At 37.7% G+C, this 23,282-nt stretch overlaps 1 long non-coding RNA gene across 2 annotated transcripts in view; it reads right to left on the reverse strand.

Moving 5' to 3' along the window:
• Positions 1-8,527: 8,527 nt before the first annotated feature.
• Positions 8,528-23,282, reverse strand: part of LOC120407032 — a 111,396-nt gene continuing 96,641 nt past the window's right edge. For both annotated transcript variants that reach the window (XR_005599754.1, XR_005599755.1), the window contains 3 exons: positions 19,841-19,989; positions 17,418-17,482; positions 8,528-8,647 (listed from right to left, as the gene is read on the reverse strand). This is a non-coding gene — a long non-coding RNA (uncharacterized LOC120407032). The remainder of the gene's footprint in view (positions 8,648-17,417; positions 17,483-19,840; positions 19,990-23,282) is intronic.

The raw sequence follows: 23,282 nt of genomic DNA on the forward strand, positions 1-23,282 counted from the left end.
ATGGGGGGAATCAGAAAGACAGCTGGAGCTCAGAACAGCATCCACATCTCTTTTCTTGGGTTTGATACTGTTCAATACTTTAATTAATTACTTGGATAATGGAATGGAGAGTATGCTTTTAAAACATGCAGATGACACCAAGCTGGGAGGGGTTGCGAGCACTTTGGAGGGCAGGATTAGAATGAAAAATGTTCTTGACAAATTGGAGAATTGATCTGAAATCAATTAGATACAATTAATTGAAGACAAGTGCAAAGTACAATACTTTGCTCAGCTACAAAATGGGGAATAACTGGATAGGCAGTAGTACCGCAAAAAAGGAACTGGGGGTTGTAGTAGATCACAAATTAAATATGAGTGAGCAATGTGATGCAGTTGCAAAAAAGGCAAATATCATTCTGGGGTATATTAAGAGAAGTGTTGCATGTAAGACACAGGAGGTAATTGTCCTGCTCTACTCAGCACTGATGACGCCTCACCTGGAGTACTGGGTCCAGTTCTAGGCATCACACTTTAAGAAAGATGTGGACACATTGAAAAAAGTCCAGAGGAGCATAACAACAATTATGAAAGGTTTTTAAAACCTGACCTTTGAGCAAAGGATATATATCTATATCTAGATATAGATATAGATATAGATATGGGTATGTTGAGTCTTGAGAAAAGACCTGATAAGAGTTTCTAAATATGTTAAGGACTATTATAAAGAGGAGAGTGATCAACTGTTCTCCATGTCCACTGAAGGTAGAAGAAGAAATAACCAGTTTAATCTGCAGCAAGGGAGATTTAAGACAGATATTAGGGAAAACTGTCTAACTATAAAGGATAGCTAAGCACCAGAATAGGCTTCCAGGGGAGACTGTGGAGATCCTGTCAATGGAGGCTTTTAAGAAGTTAGACAACCACCAGTCAGGGATGTTCAAGGTATAATTGGTTCTGCCTCAATCATGATGTTGGACTAGATGACCTCTCAAGGTCCCTTCCAGCCCTACATTTCTAAAATTTTATTATACTTTTTGGGGTCTCTCATGTAAGAGAAAACTTCATCCAGATGAAAATTTAACACAATCTTTGTTTTCTATTCATACAGAGCAAAACATGTAGTTTCAATCTAAATTAGTTTTAGTTTAAAAGAAAAGAAAGAACAAATGTAATTCTCCACGAGAGAGAAAACAGAACATTTCTGTTACTCTGTAAAAGGTTTTATCTTGAATTCCTCAACAAACCTGTCTGCTAGCAAATCCAGGTAGGTTAACTTCTTCCATTTAAAAGTTCAGAATCATGACAACTTACTGCCAAAGAAAGCTAAACTTGTCAAGTGCTACTACATAGGAGATCCCAGATTGATGTTTTGACTCAGCACATTGTTCTCTGGCCACTCAGTGCTGGCAGCATATTAGAACAAAGGTTTTTTTTCTGTCATGATGACACACATCTCTTTGTAGCAGTATTGTTGTCTAATCAGGGAATAGATTTTAAGATTTTCAATGTCATAATTGACAGCATGGATTCAAAGGGTCTTTTCCAAAATAGAGGGATTTTGCTTTGAGGTGGCAAAGGCTTTTAGAGAAAGGTTGCTTGGTGTGTATAATTTGGAAATGTGAAGCATACACTTGATTCAGATTTGAGTTGTACCTCCATCTTAGCATCTTACCAGGACTCATGTTCACATCTACAGGATTCCCTTAATATGCATATTCACAACATCTAGTAGTAAAAAGAAACATGAACCCAACCATGTAAGCATAGAGAGCAAGTATATATGCTGCATAGGACAAGTGAATTATCTTTTGCTCAAAGTGTGATTTAATTCTGTGACTACAAAATGGCAATATCGCTTTTCACGTTGCTTTCTATGCTACCATATTCAACTTCTCAATTTAAAACAACACAAAACTTTTCTTTACCTCAACAGTCCTTCAGACTCAACCTGGAAGCTGTCTTCTTTCTTGCTAATGCATCATCTTAATAAACCTGATTCAACTGACACATATAATAAGTATCAGAGGGGTAGCCGTGTTAGTCTGGATCTGTAAAAGCAGCAACGAGTCCTGTGGCACCTTATAGACTAACAGACGTATTGGAGTATGAGCTTTCATGGGTGAATACCCACTTCGTCGGATGCTGCTTTTACATATAATAAGGGTAATTAAGGTGCAGTGTAAGTTTAGCTTGGATTAGATCTCAGCTTCACCATAACTACATCTATAACAACTCTTAGCTGAGTCAAGTTTATTGATACTGATGCATGATTAGGAAAGAACACCGCTTCATCATCAGATCCCAAGTGGCACTTCAAGAGGCTGGCAGAATTACCTCTAAACATGAGCAAAAAATATATGAGCTGAATAAGCCCAGAGCCCCCCATGTTTTTACAGCCGCTTCTGAGAGTAAAGACTTTAAATCATGACTGTACATACTAAGTAGTGATAGCAGCCTAATTTGTATTTATAATTTGAAGCATTAATGAAGAATCACTGAAAGAAGAAAAATAAACTCAGAATGTATACTTACAATATTTGCTTAACAAAAAGAGAAAAAAACTGAATTGCTACTGTAGCTGGATATGAAATCCGAGCAGCTGGGGTAAAATTCTGAATTATTTATATGCTGTGTTATTAAAAGTAAACCAAATAAACACAAGGGAACACCAGTCATTCCATGTGCTTTTATGAAATCTCCCTCAGGTTATTTCTTTTATATTTTAATAGTTTGTCCAAGCAGATTGCAGGGCTGTTCAAGTGTCATGCTAATATTTTGGCATGTGCAATAAGAAGTGATGGAGTGTAACACTTTTTTGACACTGTTAGCAAGTGCTTATGAAAGTGCTTATACGTATAATTGTCAAATTGTGTTAATTAGCACTGAAGGACCCTTCTGATTTGAAGTGTTCAAAAAATACACTAATCTGAGTGTCCACCAGGTGTTCTCTGTCTGAGGCACTTTAAGGACACATGTTTAGAAGGCTGTAAAACACCATTTCAATTCAATGCACAGAGTTGCTATCATTCCAATCCCATTAGTTCCCATATTTTCAAGTGTCTTCTTGACTAAGTTCAAAAATGTTAGCAGAATAATTGATCTGAATGTCACAGTATATGATGATCACAAATCTGAAACTAATTAAACAAATATAGAATATATTTTTAATTAGAGCTGCTTTTACATAGTGTCTCAGGTGCAGAGACTATGTATTCCCATGGGAATTAGGCACCTAAATACCTTTGAAGATCTGGGCTCCAGTCCCTACCTTTTCTACAACTGTAGTCTCTTAATTGCAATAAATAAATTTAAATGCAAACTACATATAAATTCACCCTATTCTTTAAGGCTGACTCAGGGTATGACTACACTGCAATAAGAGAGCCACAGCCTAGCCTGGGCTTGCCTGGGTCAGCAGACTTGGGCTCAGGGGGGCTCAAGCTATGGGGTTATAAAATTCCAGTGTACACTTTCAGGCTTGGGCTGGAGCCAGGCTCTGAGACCCCGTGATAGGGGAGCCCTGGACTCCAGCCCAAGGCCAAAGGTCTACACTGCAATTTTATAGCCCCTCAGACAGAGCCCCTTGAGCCTAAGTCAGCTGACTCAGGTTCTGAGACGTGCTGTGCGTTTTTGATTGCAGTATTACCCTTAAGGTCAGATTCTCCCCTGTGTGAGCTTTCCCATGTAGGGAGCAAGGAACTCCATGCATTTTAACTCATGGACTTTCCTTCCAATTATGATGTCTCAGGCTGTGCAAAAGCTCAGTGCCACTGTCCATCTACTTGACTCTTCTTACCTACCTCATGCCAGCATAGCTTTATAAAGATAGATACTCCTTAGGGCTGCATTTCTCTCAAGATCATTCAGTCAAGGATGAACGAAGTAGACCGGGCCCACATTATTTTATGAGGGGGATCACAAAGATATTAGCCACACCCTGGGCTCCACACTGAAGTACCATATCCTCCTCCCCACCCCTCCCTCCTCAGAGTTTCTGCTGATATTGAAAATTTATTTAATGGAAAATGCCTCATTGCTTTGTATGAATGTGCTTCCTGAATAACAAAGGTGGTGTATAGAGATAGCTCTGAGCCAGCATGTGCGCATGTCCCCTAGAGTCGACAGTGCCTTTTGGATTGAGCATTGGCCTGTGGAACTGGAATGCCTCCTGTGCTCTATTCCCACCTATCTGATTTTATTTTTACATATCACTTTATACACATTAGTTATGCCTCACAACAATTCTGGAAGGCAGATAAATATTATTCTTCCCATTTCATAGATTAGGAAAATTAAGACTGAAAGAGGCTAAAGTCGAGTTTGTCAACGGCACAAATGAGAGGTAAGCACACAACTCTTAATAACTTTAACTGTGACCACCTATGTTCTAGGACTGGAGTATATGAGTAAATAAAATAAGTTGGACTAAGAATATACTCAGACTCCATATCACTGGTTTCTCTTCTAGTATGAAGCTGGCCTGCAAGGCCCTGACTTTGGCTACTACTCAGCTGAGGGTAATACTTAGGGCTGGATAAAAATGTTTTTGATTGAAACTGTTTTTTGACAGAAAATTTAAATTTCAAACTACATTAAATTGTTTCCTAAAAGTGTCTATTTTCTATAGAAAATTTTGATTTTTTCAATGAAAAACTGAATCCCAAACCTGAAGTGTTTTGATTTGGAACTACTGTGGTGCCCCCAGAGAGGTGTAGATCTGTTGCCTTGTGTCCCCATACTTCTCTATTGGCTGTACTTGTGGACAGATTACATCAAATTATTTAAATTAAAGACTGAATCAGGACTGAATCCTTGCTTTCTCTGAAAATAAATCAGACAGTGACCAAAGTTTTCTTTGAAATATTGCTTAGTTTCCTATATTAAAAAGGTCTATTTGTGTTGTTCGTGAGGAGAGAATCTTTACATTCCAAATGAAATCATCTATAATGCATCTTGCATGCTTCCCATTGAAACATGTGACCTCTGATCTATTTCTACCAACATCATTATCATCCTTTATTATCAGAACCTAATACTCAGTAAAATGGCCTTGTACTTCACATCTTATGCCAAATATAAGTTATTTTCTTTCTTAGAATTTCAGGTGTGGTGGGGAAACATCCAAGAATATCTCAGCACTGCTGTTTTGGAACTTTTCCATGATCAGATGAACATGGCTGAGGTTTCTTCAAAAGTTAAAGCATATGACTGTGCTGTAATGCAAGAGGAAGGGGACATGGGAAACAGAGAGAACAAACTTGTTAAGAAGGGCTAAATATAGTAAATGACAGCACAGATGCTCAGTTACTCCCAGTAGTTGTGAACTGCTGTACTGTAGGGATATCTTAGCCATCCCATCTTCCTTCCATCCATAGTTGCTGCACTGGTACTGGGACATGGGTTAGCATAAGTAGTCCTATAGTACTTATATGTTACCGGCGGGCCGGGGGAGGGGATCTTCAGGAGGCCAGTTAAACTGTCTATCGGCCATAATTCTGTCATTTCCTATCTTTTGAGTGCTTCACTTTGCAACCTTAATATTTTTGTAACATAGTTTTTTGCAAACTAATCAGAGCCTCTTTGAGGGGCACCCACAGGATCCAGAAGGATGGAGTATGCTGCCCTTGCAGAACTCTTTCATCACAACACACCTTCCCCTATGTATAGAAATGCAGAGAAGAACAATTAATTATAAAATCATTAACAATCAAACTGATCCAACTCTTTACAAACAAAGGTGGGAAGGCTGCTTGCAGTGGTTGCTCTGAAAAAAGATCTCTCCTTAACTTCCAACATTCTGCTTCTGTGAGACAGGCTTCAGTGTAATAGTCCTGGATCCCTACTAATGCAAACCTTAGGGTACTGGTTTACACATCTGCCATTTCCCACTTGATCTCTCTCTCTCTTCTGTTCCTTCCCCCTCCTTCTTTGTCTTCTTTTTTACAATTACCTTTCAATTTGATTTTGGTTTTATTATTTTTAGTATAGCCTATCTACCACCACAACTTTCAAATACCGGCAAAGAAAATAGTCCTGAAGGCCACTTTTGCATAATAAAGAAGCTCCAGCCTTTTTTTTTTGTGTGGGATGAATGAGATTTTTGAGTTAATAATATGAAACATCTGCACTCAGCAGAATTCCAGCCATAAAAATCTGAAAAGTCTTTCCCTTGCATCATACCTAAGCCAGGCCATCTAAATCTACGTCTGCCTCAAATCACTGGCAGGTAAAAGTTGCCTCTCCCAGCAGGGAAATCTACTCCCAATGGGTCATTTTATGTCTTTGAGGCAAGGCAAACAAACATTTGGGTTCAGATTGAGTTTGCAGTATTGCCAACCTCAAATGTTCAAAAATCATGAGTCAGGCTCCCCAAAAATCATGATACTGGCTTTAAAATAATGAGATTATGTAAAAATAATAGATCTGATGTTACTTTTATTTGTTTTCTGCTTTAGGGTGCATTGGGGACACATTTTGAAGCTTTCTCCATAGCCTAGTAACTTATTTTGTCATTAAGAATGAAGGCTGCAACCATCACATATCCACTTGACTCCAGGAGCTGGAGCTTTAAAAAAATCATCATCATCATGAGACTCATGACAAAATCATAAGAGTTGGCAACACTGAGGTTTCTCCCCAAAGTTCATCTGAACTTTAGCATTTCTTGTTTAGTTTCCATGTATCGTTTTTTACAGTGTGTGCTGTTTGCTGGCAACAAACAAGAGTCTTAAAATTGATATTGGTTTGTACATGAGTATCTTTCAATTTGTGCAATTGTAAATTAAGTGTATTGAGGTAAAATTATGTCAAAATTATGTCAAAAGCTCCTACTTCTGGTGTCTGCACAGCAATTCAGGAAAGGCAACAATATTCAGGTAAGTTTTAGTCTGCAAGCTACAAAATGTTGATTTTCAGATGAACACATTTAATGATTGAATGTTCCTTGCTCCTGAAGAGCCTCTTCCTTTTTCTCTCTGCTGTTCTCCCCTTCCCCAAGAGACAACTCCCTACGATCCAAGCAGTCCTTACCCCCATAATCTTTTTCTCTCATCTTTAAAGCCACTACTCCTCAGAACAATATTATAGATGCACGTCTGTTATGCTACTCTTGATATGAGGGTTTCTTGCAAGTCTCCATGCCATAACATTCCTCTCTTTAGAGACCTTGACAGAGGTGCCATACTGGTTTGTGGGCATCAGGAAGGCAATGCAGAAGAGAGATTAAAAAATGATCATGCTCAGCCGATGTTGACAAAATAAAGGAGGAAGAGTAGCTGAGCCCTGCTGCAGCAGGAATAAAGTAGCATAAGAAGTCAGGATAGCAAGTGAAGCTGGGTGGGAGGCTTGGAGCAGCTGGTTTAGGATGCAGGGGGTTTCTATTTGTAGTCAGAGAAATGGCTAAGCAAGAAATACAAATAAACAAAATATTAAAATAGATGTGGAGAATCTAAAACTTTTGGAGCTTAGATAAAATGTTCAGAACATTTTTGGTCTATTCATCTGTAGTCCTGAGGTTGCTTCTAACCTTTGGCCTTCTATATGGCAGTACAATATCCTGCTATCAAGTCACTGAGATGGCCAATGTATTTCAACCATAGTAAATATTATTATAATATGAGACATCATAAGCCATCTAGCAGTAAAATACAGTACAAAAACAATTCTAAGACATCCAAAGATGCTGATATCAAATAATTGGTGTTCTCCATCCATTTTGGGAGCATGAGAAAAGGATAAATAGAGATGAAATATAGAAACTGAAGGCCTGATTCTGACTTCACCCACAACAGTATAAGTAAGGAGTAACTTTGCTGAAACCAACAGAAAGATTCAATGTTAAATTAATGCAGGAGGAGAATCAGATCTGAAGTATTCAAATATACCTAAACACGGCTTGTACAACTGTGATAAGAGTATGTGAAAGTAGGCACCTAAGTGCACATGCAACAAATGTGTTTGGACTTTGGGCCTCTATTTCTGAACATCAGAATCTGTGAATTATTCTGATCAGATGCTGTAGCTATGAAGCTCTTACCTTTAAAGGGGAGGCCTTGTGCTCTATCAGGAACTGACTACCCACAGTGAATGTATTGAAAAATCAATTTTCTACACATTTTAAAGTGTAATTTCAGTATAATTTCTGTTTTCAAAGCTGACCTCCTGCACTTTTATTTGACTTTCATGGTATTACAATTTATGACATTGTGATTAGCAATTTTGTTTGGTTGTTATTGCTCATACAGTTAAGATATTTCATATGTTGGTTACCCACAATGATACTGATTGTGACTATGTGCAAGAACCAACACCTGTACTACATATTAGGTACTGTCAGATGGATTACAACTCAACGTGTATTTACTGTATGCATTTAACAAGGTAACTAAATACTCATTTGCAAATGACAATTATGTGCACAAAAGTAGATGTGCAAATACATATCATTCTTGTCTCTCATTTAACAGATATCTGGCTCTGTGGTGGTTTTGAGATGTGGACAAATACTTATTGGGCACAAGGCTGAGGAACCCTCATGTTCATTTTCCATCTTGAGCAAATCCATATTTGAAGTCATCTTTTCTTCAAGTGCATCATTTTCCTATTAACCTATTTCTCCATCTGGTGCCGTTGCTTCTAAACCTTCTCATAGTGTTGTAACTCATGCCTGTTGACATATAATATGTTAAATATAAACCAAATGTTGCAGACATTTAAGTGATGATATCTTATAGATATTACAGGAGAAATTGTAAAGTAAACTTTGGCTGACAATTTTTTCTCCACCTAATAGAACAATAGACCAGTGGAATTTATACATAACTTTATTCTCAGTGTGAATTTAAGAATGGTTGATATGTTTTGCTTCTTAACCTTCAGATAAGCTTCACTTAATGCCCTTCAAATTGACTCTACAAATGTCCAAAATATTGATTTGCCTTCATACTCTGAAAAGTACAACTAAACAGATGGGCAGTTTCACGTGCTTTTAATTAACTTAAAAAAAAAACAACCCTACACACCTTCCGCACTCAATCCAGTTTATGCTGGTTTTGTTTTACAACATTATGGTTTATAAAACTTCGGTCAAACTGTGTTATTGTTTGATCATTATAAGAACAATCAGAGTAAGTGTTGCATTTTCTCATTCCAGCCAAGTCATAGTGTATATACGGTACATGATATAAGGAAACACGAAGGCTGATTAGTGTTCAAAGTACAGCACAGTGGGCATTATAATTCATCATTAATGTCACCATGGATTTTAAGCAGGCTTGTGCACAACCTCATGTGGGGGGGAGAATAAAAATCCACCCAAACCCACAACAAAAAACAAACAAACCCACTAGAAATAACATAAGAGATGTGAGTATGTCCTTGTACTATAACCTCCTTGCTGACACAGATAGATTGTTGCCATCCCATTTTCCTGCTACATCCATTGCAGGCTGAGGAAAGATTTTTTTAAACAGCTTTTCTTAAACTGAAACAGTAAACTTTTCCACTTATTTCCTGGAAGAGCTCAACTTCCTCAGACAGAAACACCAACCCTAACCGATCCCAAAACATTTGAAAAACTGAAATTAAATATATAAACTGGGCCAAAGATGAAGGTATAAATCTACCATGTTAGCACTTTTGTACTATAAAGCAGAGCTGAATATGAGGGAGAAGTTCAGGGACCCAAATGAATAAAGCAAACCAACATCCATAAGATAAATTTGATTTCAGTTGCCATTAGCTACTCTACCTAACAGAAAATGCCATGACCTATAAACTATCACATCTCCTTCCTGTTTTCAAAATGAACCTTACACCACTGTATGAATTTGGCTCAAATGGAACTTGGAAAAGAAGGCCATTTCTCTTTCTTGTGTTTCTTAGTTGAATGTTTATGGTCTTGTCTTTGAAGGCACGGTATGCACCTGTTTCCACTTGTTCAAAACAATCTGAGTCGCATTTCACATTGGAAGTTGTGTGCATTTAACTCAATTTGTGTGCGCATCTATCTGTGTGCATGCATATGCATGCAACCAAGGACATATTTTTGTAGTTTCTTGTAGTACTTATATACCCTCTTCAACTGTATTATCAATGGACCAATTATTTTGTTAGGCAAAATATTTTATTTCAAGCAGCATACACAAGCATGAACTTAATAGGCATAAATAACAATTTTGTGTGTTCCCTGATTTGTCTGCTAACAAATTTGCTGGATGCCATGGGCATTTACCCAATGCAACGTCACCTCAGGGCAAGTTCAGGGAGCACCTCAGGAGGCACAATCTCATCTGCAAGTGGGGATGCTGGTGATGGGCTTGCACACAACACCTTTCCTATGGGCAATCTGGCCCTCTGAATTTCTTTAGCATTCAGAAAAGAACACTCTTGTTTTTGAGTTTTCAGAAAAAAAATAGGAAATGAGCTAATATTAGTAAAGCATGATCTCAAATGTCTTCTAAGTTGAATGATGTATCTGTAAGGAGTTTGATAAATCATAATCAAGTAAATAACATACATTTCACTGATGGAAACTGAATCCACATAGATGGTGAACAAAAACTACAGTGGCTGGCAGCTACCTTATGTTATGATCTTGTCAGTTCTCACAAGCCAAGCAGCGCTGCAACGAGTCTGAATTTAAATAGATGAACCTCCAAAGGCAACCTATTGCTGGTGCTACCTAAGCATTTTCTGATATACTTTTGAACTAATGCCCCACATTGTCTTTTATCAGCTATAACTACACGGCTACAACTACATTGCACGCATCAAGAGGATATGACATTTTCTTTCACATTTTCTGAAAAAATGCATATATAGTAATACTACTAGTAGTAATGAATTGCGTTCAACAAGTGATTTCATTTCCATTGTAGACAAAATGATCATTACATATTGTGTGTGCATGTGTGTGTATCAGTTTATTGTTTGAAAGACACACGGTGGTTCTTTTTTTGACCTGATAGCTCTACTCTTTTCTCACTTTGAGAAGAGTCACTAGAGACAACATCCTAAGCAAATAGCTTTGGTTCTTTCCTTGTTCTGAGTCTTGATAGTCTGCAGTCTGCAAAATTCTAGTGGTAAATATGAGTATTAATATTACTATCTGAATTTGATATAAAATGTGATGAAAAGTACAGTTTTGGACAAATTACTTATCTTTTTAGCCTATTTGTAAATAGCAGAGAATAACTACTATACAAATAACTGGGTCTTTCAAAGCGTGCACTACTTTGTATACAGTTAATAGAAGTTTATAGATATTTTAAATGTTTTTTATACTCATGACTTCATTCAGTACAACTGTTTTTGTTGTATATGCCATAATAGCAATGAGAATATCCACTGACATAAGCCTATAAAAGATGTACAAATAAAACAAAGAAAAAGATGACAAGAAAACATCAAAACCCATTAAAAATCTTGCAGCAGGGTCTTAATGCCAAGAAAAGCAGATAAGCTTTTCACACTGTTGTGAAAACTGCAGGTAATTGATTCCCTTGGTATGGGAGTTAAAAAGGAAAGCACATTCCATATTCTTGTTGCAAAATGTAAAAGACTCTTTCCAGCAGTTCTAATTAGATTAGTGAATTCTGTTCCCGAAGATCAGAGGAATCAAACAGCATGCAAGGTGAAAAAAAGAGACATATGAACTGCACATCTAGATGAAAAGGGAAGAGGGAGAGTGTATTTTGAATGTTTTACACCAAAACATAAGCATTTAGAATGATTTATTATTAGTCTCTTATGTTTTATGTTTATTAATTTATTTTATTCTTTCTTAGATAGTTCAAAGGGAATTTGGGTTTGATGTTTCATAACTGTCACATGGGTTTACAACTTGTAGGATCTATGAAATAAGCAAGCTTTTATGAGTAATTTGAATGAGGAGAGGGTATCTTTGAGAACTGATATTCTGATATCAGAGGGGGCAGATTGGGAAGGGAACAGTGATGGGAGTAGAAGGAAGAGATGAATGGGGCATTGAGAATGACGTCTCTGAGGGAATTAGCCATATACTTTCTCAGGGCCAGTGAATGAATATATAGCTGTGGTAGACTTTCAACCAAAATGGCTCAAATTAATACTTTAGGGGTTTCTTCTTTGCTTCTCTGAAACTGACCTCTAAATCCTAACATCTACTGACCAAGTCCCTCAAATTTTATTTTAAATGATCTCAGAGTTTCCATGTGACCCCACTCCACTGCTATGCCTGTCTACAAGTAATAAGCACCAACATGTTCTACTTCTTACCTTTTACACCATTTTATTCCAATTCCTCCCTTTACTTTCTGTCTCCAACCTAAAAAGGTAGCCTGTAATTCATCACCATTCAGAAAAATGTGTGATCTCATGGATCCTGGATGTTGTAAAATATTGTTGTTGGGTTTTTTGTAGGGAGACAGATGTCTGTACACCATTAAACTAGTAAATCTTGTAATTTTTCAGAGGGTTGCCAAGCAAGTTATGACTGTTTCAAACCTTCCACAATCTGTTTGATATATCTAGAGGGAGCTATAGTAAACTATCCACCAGGTTAACTAGCACAAATTATAGAAAACTAGCATCAAATGCATGACATTTATATACTATAACCTCACTTTAAGTTCCATGCTACAAGTACAGTAACATTAGAGAGGGCAAAGCTTAAGAACACTGATTGTGACCATATGTGGAATGAGGGTAATTTATTTTTAGCATTGTATTTCTAGATTTTAATGTAATTCCACCACCCAGCACACGTGCATGTCCAAAACATTATCTAATATTTTAACAACTGCCATGAATAAAAGCCAGAAAAGAGAAGTATGCTTGTTTTACAGCATGTTAGGGGATAAAAGGTGTGTGATGGGGAGAGGCGGTATGGGTGAGGATTGGAAAAAGTTATTTACACACCCTCTATTTTTTCCTCTCTATTGCACCAGTGTAAATCTAGAATTTACTCTGGTGGATGGAACAAAAAGCATCCAGGACCTCTATTACAATATTCCACAGACTGGCATCTTGGGGAGCAGGGGTGGAGCGTGAAGTCAGTGATATTACCATGAGCAATGGTCCAATCTCTATTCCTCCTGTACTGAATAAACACATCAAAAACTACTATAAAATGAATGACAAACAAGACAAAAAGACAAATTTCCAATGCAGCCTCAGCCTCCATGCAGTACCCGCAAGTTCACGAGAGTACATTTTATAGCTTGCATGCTCAGATATTACATTTTAAAATATAGGTGTGCAGCTTTTGCAAAGTGCTCATGCAAGTGATGGCCTGTATGAAGTTTAGTAAATGCAAAAGGAGGGCATTATTGAGAAACGTCCCTTAAAGTCCTACAGCTGGAAGTATCACTCACATCTCTTCAAATGCCATTTGAACTAATCTCTTGACTACAAAGAAAAGTGAATGAATCAATTCACTATTGGGGGAGCACTCATATTTTGCTTAAGTGTTTGGAGTTACGAGTAGGAGACATAGCAGCTACATAGACTGATAAAACTCCTGACGCTAAATGTGCCAGTAAGACATAATCTCTGATGGAAAACTGACGAGAGAGAGAGAGAGAGATGATGTTGCCAAAACATTCATTTTTCATAAATGTTGTGCCTTTTTTCCATACTTATTTCAGATAGCTTCTAAAAATTATTTAAATTGTTTTCAATTGATTATAGACACTTTTCATTTACATTAGAGAAGTTTTTAAAAGCCATATAGGGCCCCAAATGCTTAAAACACATAATGCTTAGCACACTCATTCATAAATACTATACATTTCTTGGGAGTAAGACATGGACATTCAAAGAGGTAGTGCCTAATGGATGAACATCATAATTGAGAAGACTATATGCAATTCAGTAAACTTTAGACTTTAAATTTAATATGACTAATGAACAGAATGTTGGAGGTAAACTGGATTCTAAAGACTTCAACTCCTATGTAAAGCTAGAAATCTAATGCTACAAGGCATCATTTTACATATAATTACATTTCTATTTCTATACAACCTTTCATCCCAGGAGTCCCACAAACTATGAACCCAGTCCTGCAAACACACTGCAAAAGGAGGGGAATTTCTGGCCAAGAATAGAATGGCAACTCCTAATTCTAGAAGAATGCCATGGAATATTCAATCTCTAGGCAAGCAAAGGTGACCTTTATTTTTAAGTTCTGTGTGGTACTCAGCCATCATAACTTGGAAGGATGAAGGGCAAAATTAGTGCTGCCAGGAATTGACCCGATGGTTCAATAGAATATAAGTATTCCAAACCTGTTGCTTAGGCCTCTAAACTATTCCCTCCAGGATTAGATTTAAGAAGATCCTCGTGTTTTCTGCCAATTTAGGTCAATCTGAACCAACTATATTGCTGTTAGACGTATTATCTACTAAATACTTTCTCTTAGAGTAGGGTTACTTTTAGTTAAGGGTTGAGATTGATTTGATGTAATAATTTAACTTGTTGACAAATAAACATTTGAGGAAAAAAATGTTATAATATAAACTTGGCAAATTATAATGTGCATTTAACTTTGCTCTAATTTTAAATCTGGCTATTTATTACACCACTGTCTGCCAGAATTAGGTAGTAAACTGCTTTCATATTCAAAAGAATGTTTCCATTTAAAATATATGTTTAAAATTCTAATAAGATGTTGGATCTCATTCTCTTTATGGAAACTATATTGCATTACATTAGTTACACTGCTAGAGAAATGGTGCATTTCATTTTCAGTATCAGTTTCAATTAGCTAAAAGCATTGCTCACATTTTATCATGGGACAATAAAGTTAAAATTATTGTAATTCAGAGCGTCAAACCTTACTACATAGGTAGGTTTCCTATTAATTATTTATATATTTTTGTCTTGTGCCTAATCAATTTCTTACCTTCAGTGATAGTGCGCTACAGGCAGTTTGGAAGAGTAGATCGGAGTTCTATTGCTGTCCTGCATCATTTTAAAATATAACTTATGGTGGTTATTTAGAGAACTATATTAAGTACATTAAAGCCATGTGTGTTTCATCCACAAGAAATGCCTTATCAGCTCAGAGACCCATTATGATCAATATGTTTATTACTCATATTTAATAGAGTGAACTAAGCTGTAGATGATTACTGTTCCTGCCAGTTACCTGAAAATATGAGGTGCAGCAGACTGCTAGAAGGTTTCAGTATTCTCAAGATTTTTCAAGCTGTTAGAAGGTTTCAGTATTCTCAAGATATAGAAAGTATTTTCTTTGTTTTGTTATCTTCAAAGTTTGGAAAACACTCTAGCAGCTGAAATCCTTTAGAAGATATTATGTCTAACCAGACTAGCTAAAAATCTATAAAAGGTAAAACCCTGAATGTTAGTTCTTAAATGCTTTGCTAAATATGGATTCATGAAAAAAAAAGCTGAGAACAGTGTGTGTCATTTGTCTTGGCAGGAGGACATATTATCTATCACAATTATGCATATTTCAAGAATAAAAATAAAAGTGGTCAGCACTCCAATAAGCACTGAAGCCTTGGCATTGTATAAAAACATTGGATTTTTATAAGAGATTTGTATGATGGGAGAAATTCCACGAAATACCATGCATTATCTTAAACTCTAAACTGGTAGGAACATTAGAAACTGAAGGAACAAGATGAGGTCATACCATCTCTGTAGGGCCAGAGAAACATAGAAGATAGAGATGAAAAGCCCTATTCGGTTTATCTAGTCCACTCTCTGCCACCACAAGACTGTTCTCAAGAGCTTATTTTCCACGGGCCAAAGCACCAGTGATTCTGAACACCTGCAACTCATCAATAGCTGTGCTTTGCATCTGTCATAATAAAATCCTAGTTCTTCATCCAGTTCTGTCTTAAGTGTCCAGGGCGGCTCCAGGCACCAGCACGCCAAGCGCGTGCCTGGGGTGGCAAGGCACGGGGGGCGCTCTGCTGGTCGCCGCAAGGGCAGCAGGCAGGTTGCCTTCGGCGGCTTGCCTGCGGAGGGTCTGCAGGACCCATGGCTTCAGTGGACCTCCCACAGGCGTGCCGCCGAATCCGCGGGCCCAGGGACCTCCCACAGGCAAGCCGCCGAGGGCAGCCTGCCTGCAATGCTTAGGGCAGCAAAATACCTAGAGCCGTCCCTGTAAGTGTCTTACACAATGGGGCTGCCCCCACTTCTTAAGGAAAACCACACCATAGCATAACTGATCTGAACATAAAGTGAATATCAGAAAAAAATTATCTTAATTGTTTCTTTTCTCAGTTTGGTTAACCCTAGCTAACCCGGGTTTGACCAAATGAAATAATAATAATTGTTGCTTGTTATTTATAGTCTGAAAATACTTGTATGAAGTAACTGTTTCCCTATTAGTCAGCTAACTTATGCACAATTATTTCAAACTTCCCTTAGCAGAATGTCAGTCACCAAAGCCATATATACTGTAAAGTAGGGGTCAGCAACCTTTCAGAAGTGGTGTGCCGAGTCTTCATTTATTCACTCTAATTTAAAGTTTCAAGTGCCAGCAATACATTTTAATGTTTGTAGACGGTCTCATTCTATAATATATAACTAAACTATTGTTGTGTGTAAAGTAAATAAGGTTTTTAAAATGTTTAAGAAGCTTCATTTAAAATTAAATTAAAATGCAGAGCCCCCCAGACTGGTGGCCAGGACACGGGCAGTGTGAGTGCCACTGAAAATCAGCTCATGTGCCGCCTCCGGCACGCGTGCCATAGGTTGCCTACCCCTGCTGTAAAGCAACTATCACCTCTCTGCTCTCCTTTATCCCTCTGTATAGGTTCTTTTCAGGTTTCCTGTTTTTCAGGTTTCTCTTTAAGCCCTCATTGCCCTTATTAGTAGAGGTTTATGTCACACACGCTACTATAATCATCTCCCTAAACCTCAATTCCTGTATATTCACAGCCATTTCTAAGGTCTCTGCTTATACCATGTTGCTTCTTCTGATCCAGAGGTTCATACTAATGCTTAGCAAACAAATCTTAAAAAATCATGACTAAAATCATTGTTCAGAAAAAACAGATCGATTATACTTGTATTGAAGGCAGTGGCAAAAGTCCCATGACTTCAGTGGTCCAGGATCAGGCTACAATGAATAACTGAAATAGTTATTTTCAGATAAGAAAGAGATCACTTACACTTTGGGCTGGTCATTTTGTGTGTGTGTGTGTACACATATATGTCAAAACTTTTTTTTGATGGAAAGTTGGTTTACTAAATGAATTCTTTCTGTGAAAAGTGATTGTTTTCAGATGACAATTTCAATTTTTTGTCAAAAAACAGAATTCCTGAAAATGGAAATATTGTAATTCCAAAATGCTGGTGAGGTGATGTCTCATGGGAGTTTTGGTCTGGTTGCATCTTACCCCTTTCTCTTTATAAGCCAGGTTCCCCAGCTAAATTTCATCCCCATGATGCCCTGTGGCCAGAAGACTCCCATGACTTACTTCTTCCCCTTGCCAAGAGACTGTGGTGCCTCATGGGAGATGTAGTCTGATCAGGGGAACTCAACCTATAGAGGAGAATGGAAGAATAAAGCATATCAAAATTGATGGCATATCACAACTGGGTTTCACCCTAAATATTTTGATTTTTCACAGAAAATGTTTTCTGACCAGTTCTACTTACTTATATTTCAGATATACTAGACCCCAATCAGCAATTGAAAAACCAGTGAGTGTGACTGTCACTGCTGATGGGGACTCTAAAGTTCAGCAGTGTTTCTAGGTGCTCTGGTCTTCCACAAATAGGAACATACATATAGAAATCCAGTCCAAATTTTACTCTAAAAATTTCTGATAGGGTATTTGTTTTTACTGCCCCCTGATAGGGAGATTGGAAACTCCAAAGAGGGGCTATTCCATTTGTATTGTCTTCAGCTTCCAACAACAGCTGTTCCACCACACCCACAGGTTTTCCATAATCTTGTATCCTATTTACTCCCAAATCTTCCTCTAGTTAAAGTTAGTTCCTCCCATCTGTTCTCCTTGATATATATTATCTTACATTATTTATCCATAACAGATTTTTGCTTCCTTACTATGTTCCAGTTAAATCAACGATGCCAACATTCTTTGTGCTCATATGGTGCACGTCTAGTCTCCCTGTTTTCTTTGTCATGCGTCTTGCATTTGTACACAGGCAAGATACTTAAAAAACATCCCCTGACCTCTTTATTACATTCTGGGTTTTTAATCCTATTTCATGAATGTTTTCTTTTAACATTCTTCCCTTTCCCCCCGCTCCTCTTTTAGACCTATGTTTCTGGTTTTACTGCTGAACATTATTTTCTCCAATCACATCAAATTCTCAGAACTAAAACAAGCAGATAGGTGCACATTCTTTCTTCCTCTCCTCTGGCTTCTGTGAAAATCCCTGTCCATTAGCTTAACTTTTTTTTCCCTAAAGCTCTATCTATTCCTTGAACATTGAACATTCCAGTGCATTGATGTCTCTTCTTTCAATACTGTATCCCATCCAACTTATTATCTTGCTAAACAAAGACTTCATTAATTTACTCGTGAAGACTGAAACACTCATACATACATTTTCAGATTTTAATCTATCACAAACCTATGCAACCTAACTTTGCTTGTGGCACCAGAAGTATTCCTGAAAACACTACATCTGTGGTCTGTTCTTAAACTTACTCCATTGTTCTTGCCATATTCTTAACAATTCTTGATTTGGAGGAAGTCCAGTCCACTTTTACAGTGTTGCCACAATTTTTTTCCATAAAGAAATTTGTCACATCATGATTGTATCTATTCTCATTGGTCAAGCATGTGCCAGTTGAATCCCTAGATCCTGGCTAGAACCAGAGGAGAACTATACAACACTCTAGACAGCCTATCTTTAAAAAATAAATAAATCAATAAATACACACACACACACAACAGACTTAGTTACACTTCTACAAATCTAGAATAAGTTCAGTGAAGAAAATGGGTGGTGCTCCAGATTGACACCAGTGTAATTAATGTCAGTATCTAACCACCCAATATGCTTAGGTAAATACCTAAATAGGCATTAAACTTCCATTTAATTGCAAACATGGGCCTGATATGTCCTCTGTCTCCATGTACTAGCACTTTCTTTTTCTTCTATGTAGTTTTCCTTTCCTCATGACATGTGGTCCATGTTGTATGGCAAAGAGCTGGTTAAACCCCTGTTCTGGTCTGTATATATACACGTGTTAGGTGTCAGGAGAGTAGTCAACAAATCACTGCAGGTTGCTGTGCTGTTCATTAGCTGGTAACATAATCTGAACTACTCCAGGTGTCACATCCAAACAGAGATCATAAAATTGTAAATGTGGGGTTCTGAACATGGAGGTACACATTATTCTTCTCTCTGTTCTTTATACAAGTATTGTGGTAAGCAGCCAAGCAGAAATCAGCATTTTACGGAGAGTCTCAGAACACAATAACAAATTTAAACAGCGGTCAACCTCATGCACTCTGATGTGGTTGTGTAATTTATATATTATGATAATCTGTTTTTAGTTTATCCTCCTAATTCAATAGTTCTTTCATTTAAATAATTGGCTGATTCCCCATCTATGTTGCGGTATATATACACCATTGTAAAACAAGGATATTATTATCTTGGAAAAAGTTATGGTGTAAATAAATATGCATATAAAGTAATCTTAAAAAAATAAACAAGAGAAATAATTGTGTATGAGTGAATGCATCTGAACATGTTACAATTTACATATACTTTGAGTATTTTTAGAAAAGAAATTCTCTGGGGGAGGAATTCACTTAAAACTGAAAGGAGCAAAAGCCATTCTTTTTTAGTTTTTCTTGCAAAACAGAGTTTAACTGGTGGTGTACATAGTTTTGATTCTATTTTCTGGATACTGCACCTTTAAATGGAAGAAGTTTGCCTATGTCTCTGCTGGGGTAGGGCTGTGCAGCAACTCAAGATGGAGCCTCAGCTGGAATGAGGAGCATGTTCCGCTTTCCCCTTCATAGAAATGTTATGTCTGGTCTTTTTTTATTTTCTTCTTTGAGTCTAGAAAACAACAACTTAAAAACAATATAGAGCTTACACTTCCCGTTCCTGTCGCCTCAGATTTAGGCTAGTGCAATCTCCAATGCAAGCTGGGCTCAGTATTTGCTCACTCTAGCCAAATTATGTCAGCCTCCTGTGCAGGGATGGAAGAGATGGGGAAAGGCTACTTTTCACCCCTGCTCCAACCTTCTGCACCCAAGCACTAGCAGCCACAGTTGTTAATAGCTGTAGCATGCTTTGGGGCCTGATTCTCCACTGCTTGTCACACTGTGCAATCATTTACATCTGTGCAAAGTGAATGTAAAATACCATCTTTCTAACTTAGCAGTATTTTGCAGCTACTTTGTACAGGTATATGACTGGAGTTAGTGAAAGACAAAGGAGAATCAGGTTCACAGAGTGCTATATAAATGCTAATTTTAATTAGTAGTAGTAGTAGTAGTAGTAATTATTATCTTCCATATCAATTTGGGGTGGTCAGACATAACATTAGGGATGATGATGTAATGGCTTTAGCAGTAGATATGTTTTTTAGGCTAGAATATGTATACATTTCCAAAGAAATCAGAGGAATGCATAATTAGAGAGCATTTAATAGAAAAGACTATACATCCACAATAGTATTGACTTTATCTCAAAGGGAAGAATTAAAACTGCCATTATAATGAGTGCAGCTATATATAATTGGAGGATATTCTCAGAAATTTCTCCCTGTTTTTTACCCCCTGTATCCAAGCTGTTATTAGGTCAACTGCCACTCCTTGAAATGAATGGGAATTTACTATTGACTTGAATGACAAAAAGACCAGGACCCATATGAAATTCAAGTATTTGCTTCTAAAACGGAATTGATTTTTTTAAAACAAACAGAGAGAAAAGTGAATTGAAGACACATTTATGACTTTCACTACGGCAACAGCAGTACAATAATTTAGGGACATGCAGATTTGTTTCCATGTATGTTATACTTACATTAATTTAAATCTGAACTAGGCCAAATATTTGATAGAGAACAATCTTACAGAGGAAGGTGAAGGTGTTATAATGACGATGGGTAAGATCATGTGTAGTAGGAAACAATATTGCATGAGCAGGGAGTCTTTTCCAACTGTACTTTTCTGTTATTCTATAACTAACATTCAAAAGAGGTCATTTTATTAAATTCTGAGCTCTTGTGAAGCTGTGGCCCCTGTTTAGGTGCCTAAATGGGAGCTGGGCTCTTTTGAAAATCTTGACCATAGCCCCTGGGTAAATGCATTGTAGAATCATAGATGTAAAACGCAAACCCTGCCTCTCAATCTCTCTCTGCCAGTGTAGGATATTCTCTTGCAAATATCATCTAGTGCTTTATTTAGTCTAATGTCAAATATTAGAGCTAGGCAGAGAAAAGTATTTCTATTTCGTGGAGAATTTAGATATTTCAGAATTTGGTTTTGTTCCAAATTGTTCCAAATTGGAACAAAACCCAACACTTTTAAAATCTCTGCAAAAAGGAATACAGCCCAGGTTCTGGGGCAGTCTGCCTGGTGGGCTGCCCTGGAGCTGTAGACCCTGGAAACCCTGGGGTCCTCAAATCCAAGGCAGTCCAGCAGGCAGGCTGCCAAGAATCCAGGCAGGTGAGCTGGCGATAAACCAGACAGGGTCCTGACCAGTCAGAACCCTACCTAGGTTCCATAGAAACGTTGTCAAAAATCTAACCATCTCCATGAAATGTTTCAATTTTGATAAATCAGCCTTTTTCCATCAGATTTTTTCCAACCAGCTTCATTAGATATACTAAGCAATGGGGTTTCTACCATTTCTGTTGAGGGACTATTCCATATCTTCTTAGATCACAGCAAGGTTTACCTTATCTTCAATTTCAGTGCTCCCTTTGTAAATTCCATCTCATTACTCCTGCCAGCAGCTGGCAGTTCTATCCTAAATAAGTCCTTTCACTCTCTCTTTGCTTCTAACATCACTCAGATATTTGTCCCACTTAGTTGTTGCTTAGTCAAGCTATATATATATTTATTTTTAACCATTTCTCATAAACTAGTCTCTTCAGCTTCCACAACATTTTTAGGACTTTTCCTTGGGGCCAGATTAAAAAAAATGTTCCTAGTCCATATGGTTGTAAAGAAAAACTTGAAAAAATGTGCTGTATATAGCTGATGCACACTAGTGCTTAAAAGAACCGCTCAGAGGGGGGAATTGCCCATTTATTTCAATGGAGTATTAACTAAACACAGAAGTAATGGCATTGGGGAGGGCCTGCAAAAATTGTTCCAAGAACGGACCATATATGTGGCAGGAAGAGAAGAGTGCAGATGGACCAAGCCTCTCACCCTAACAGAAACACATCAGATGCTGCACTAAACCAGGGTAACTCTTGCCTCTTTTTGCTCATGAAACAGCTACTTCCATTCCTGGGGACACAAGGGAGCTCCATGCTGCTGTCTCTAACTCTATGGTAAAGGAATGGCTGTGGCACAGTGGCAGAGCCACGGGTATCCATGTTGTAGTGTGCCTAGGGCCCTGGCTTGTCTCAACCAGTCCTTCCTGGACTTCCTACAGTATGTCTCTGTCACCCTGCTAATGAAGAATCTATAAATGAACCTCCAAGCCTCTTGTAGTTGGTTCATAACTATTTTTTTGAACACTTAAACCCTCCCTCTCCCAAGGATATTCACACTCCCAAATGTCATTGTTGGGCCCTGCACATTATAAGATGATGAACAAAAGTCAAACAGGAATATGCCCCTGAACTTTGAGATGGTTTGGATCCAAGTCTATGTGCACAGTGGAACTTTCCAGGTTGGGTCCAACTCTCAATGGTAACAAGCAGTTTAGGAAAGAAATGCTATCTTAATACTGCCACAATCTAGGCATAATTTCTCAGATATGTGAGGGCTTGTGAGATTTTTTAAAGTAGTTTGAATGTACTGCCAGTAAAGCTTAAAGACATTGCCAATTGTTTGTTTTCTGGAACATCATTTGGGATGAAAAACTAGTTCACTCTGATCAATGTAATTGCGATGGGTTCGGTCACAGAGATCCCCTTGGGACTGTTACCTGATATGTTGAAATTACCTCTGAGCCCGTTTTCCTGCCAGCTTGGGACTCCAGAACCCTGCCTTGTTGAGCCAGACATGCTAGCCTGATGCAACACAGACTCAGGGTCTGGGCCATGCTCCCAAAGCTGCAGACTTTAATAAAAAACAGCTCATCAGGTTTCCTATCTCCAGCACCCAGATACCTATTTCCCAGTGGGATCCAAACCCCAAATAAATACATTTTACTCTGTATAAAGC

Source organism: Mauremys reevesii, linkage group 5 (assembly GCF_016161935.1).
Source record: "Mauremys reevesii isolate NIE-2019 linkage group 5, ASM1616193v1, whole genome shotgun sequence".
Lineage (NCBI taxonomy): Eukaryota > Metazoa > Chordata > Testudines > Geoemydidae > Mauremys > Mauremys reevesii.